Genomic DNA, 3,699 nt, shown 5'->3' on the forward strand with positions numbered 1-3,699 from the left:
CCACGGTTAGAGTTAGACATCTACAAAACGGGAGACAATTCAAGTTAAGTTGATTGAGTTCTTAATAAAACACCCAAATGAGTTATTAAGGCTAGGATCCAACACAATATTCTACAACCTAGAAAAGGGATGCCGTAATCTAGTTGTAAAATATTTGAAGGTAGGTAAATGACGATTTACCAATTTCCACCATGAAAAATGAAAAGGAAGATTAAGTTTTAAATGAATTGAAACTCCTAGATCTTTTGAGATTCATTGAACTTTTCAATGGCATGTTTAATCTCGATTATGCCCTACTATTTGTGACTGGGATGCCGAGGATCACAAATAAGGTGTGAATAACCATATGAATCACGTGGTGCACCCAATGCTACAATCACCTAATCAATGTGCCGGTTAGCCACACACGCTCCATTGATCTATGATAAGCATCGAGCCACCCTTCCCCACCAATGTCATCCCCAAATTAGTGTGCCGGTTAACCACACACGCTCCACTAACGTTTGACAAGGGTACGAAGTGTAATTCCATGGGTTAGCATACAATTTCACATTTTGCCTAAAGTAACTATGATTTGGGAATTTGAAAAAGCATTTAGTTACTTTGTACTTCATTATACTTATAATGGAAGGTTTCTGTCCTATCCTACCCGTTCGGCTAACGACCCTCTACTAGTCAAGAGTGCGGTGGGTAAGAGTGGATACCCATTCAATCGCCATTTTATAGACAATTTCCTTAAACACCCCTTATAGACCAGCTTCGTGAATGAGGCCTACTAACGGTAAGACTGACTGTTTACTCATACATATATATAATATTAGACTTTTAATGTTATATATAGTATAGGGTGTATTTTATACTTTTAAAATACTAGGTGGTTTAATTTAGTGAATTATACTTTTAATTTAATTAAATGTAAACCAAAACTTTATGGATTTATTAAATCACTTTTAATTATACACTTTAATTAATTAACAAAACCATAAGGGTGTGATTCGAACTTTTCAAATTACTAGGGTCTTAGAATTTAACATTTCAAAATTAAACTTTTAATCAACTTTTAAATCCCAAAACTTGAGGGCAAGTTTTGAGACTTTTCAAAACATAAGGGATCAACTAACAAATAACATAAATTAAACAATTAATTTCATAATTATCTATATTTGACCTGATCTTATTTTAGTCATTAGATAATTACCAAATAATTTGAAATAATCCATATTTATCATATAAACAACCAATATTTAAAAGATTTGAAATTATCTATTGTTTTGGCATGGATAAACACTTAATTAGGATAAAATTCGGATTTTAACTTCATAAAACAAATTAAGCATCAAGTCCAAGTCAAAACAGCAGCCAAAACCCGAAAATCCCTCTGTCTGACCCCTGGACTTGCCGAGTCAGGGACTGGACTCGCCGAGTCAGGCTGACTCGCCGAGTTCATCCACTGACTCGCCGAGTCAGGTCGGGCAGAGGCCAAAAATCGTTTTTTCAGTAGATAATTCAACATAGCATCACATACAACTGAAACCAATCAAGGCTCTGATACCACTGATGGGTTTTAGGCATAAGAACAATCCTATGTGCTCATACAAACCCTAATGCTTGGATCTAGGTTTCTCTATTGTACATGCTTTGAATCCAAGACTGATGAACTTAGATCTAACATATTATGAACTGAATTAGGGTTTAGAGAATTCCCTTTGATTGTTATATATCAATAACAATTAATTCCTTGATTGGATTGGCTTTAGAAAGCTTAGTGCCTCAAGTGTTGCACCTCTAATGGAGTCACAAACACCATATACAACATGGATGAAGAGGAGAAGAAAGGAGGCTGCCCAAAAACGACTAGAAACCCTAGAGAATCAGTTCCACACGTTTTTGGGGCCTAAGGGGTCCTTTATATACTTGTATGGGCTGCTAGGGTTTCAGTCAAAACCCTAATGGACAGCTTAAACTCTAAGCAGCCCATGGAACCTTCTGGATAAGGCCATGGACGAAAATATGATGGGCTTCCATCATAATTTCGTTCACCCCTTGTTCCTTTAGCATTCCTTAGCCCAATAAATCAATTATCCAATAATTGCAGTCCAGTCCCCTAAGTTTAATTAATCTCCTTTAGCCACAAAATTAATTATCAATTAATTCTTGACTAATACTAATTAAACAATATGATTTCTCCTTTAATATATTATTCTCATAATATATTAATAATTCATATTTAAACCTTTCTCTCCTTAATTCATCCTACATATTGCTATGGTGAAGGCAACCCAAAAGGACCATGCTCATAATCGGGTCAAGTACATACCAAAATAGTTATGGACTTAGACACTAATCCAACATGGTCCGCCTGCACCGGGCCTTCACTCCACCTGGTCCACTCTCTGGGTCTACAGTATGACTGGTCCGCCTGGACCGGGCCTTCGGTCCGTCTGGTCCACTCTCCGAGCCTCGGCACATCTGGTCCACCCTCTTGGGGCCTTCAGCCTATCCGGACCGCTCGCCGGGCCTTCAGTCTAACCGGTCCTCCCTGGGTATGTTGGCCTACAACAAAAAGTAGGACTCGCCTCAACCCAATCCCAGTCCAACAACAATGTGCACATAAACATATAATCATATAACATCTCACAACTAATCAAACCGATCCAACATATCATATAACATAACAACACCCTAACCAGGATACCAACCTAACCGGTCACTAGCATAGCATCATCCTAACTACCAGGATACAGGCATAGCAAAGCAATAACATAACAACAACTATCCGGATTCCCATCCGATAAAGGGTCGGCCTTGGTGCCTTAGACCCTGTTGATATAGTGAGGATAACTCGCTTGCAACTGCCGACTTGAAGAAATAAGAACACTGCTCCGACCACCAGCACGAACTCCACCACTGAACATTACCAATTAACCAAATCCAATAAACACCAATAATTACCAAAATACCCTTGGAAGTTAAATTGGTCAACCCTTGGTCCAAGTCAAAGTCAACCTTCCTGGTTAACCCTACTCGCCGAGTCAACCTGTTCACTCGTCGAGTTCCTATGCTCAGAAACTCCCATGCCACGACTCAGCTCGCCGAGTCGCCCCAAGACTCGTCGAGTCCAACAAGCTCTGAGTCCCTTCCTGCTCAACTCACTGAGTCATCCCTCGACTCACCGATTCACAGCTCAACCAGAAAAGGTTAGGATTCCACGACCAGACTCGCCGAGTCCAAGCACAGACTCGCCGAGTCCAAGGTAATCTTTAACAGACTCGCCGAGTTGTTCTTCCAACTCGTCGAGTCCATGCACATATTCATACAACTCGTCGAGCACACCCATGTGACTCACCGAGTCTCTTCAGTTCTCATTCCATACAGAGGCTTTTCAAGCCATGAAGGGACTCCAATCCATAAATCCACTCTTCTACAGCCTAACCCTCACATAAAGTTGCAAACTTTACGTGAAAGCAAATAGATATATGCCCAAAATACTTCTAGGGCTAGGGTTTAAGACAAAGGGCTTCACCAATTACTCTTAGACAGGAACTTTATGACCTATTGGGCCATCACAAGTCTAGATCTGAAGTAGCAACTTCAGATCTAAGCCTCAAACTCGAGATAGCTCCCAAACAAGCTAATGAATCCCAAATCAATCACCATTCATGAATCAATAATGAAATAGCTTAAGGGGGAGGTTCCTTA

The sequence above is a fragment of the Lactuca sativa genome, chromosome 8 (genome assembly GCF_002870075.4).
Source record: "Lactuca sativa cultivar Salinas chromosome 8, Lsat_Salinas_v11, whole genome shotgun sequence".
NCBI classification, from domain to species: domain Eukaryota; kingdom Viridiplantae; phylum Streptophyta; class Magnoliopsida; order Asterales; family Asteraceae; genus Lactuca; species Lactuca sativa.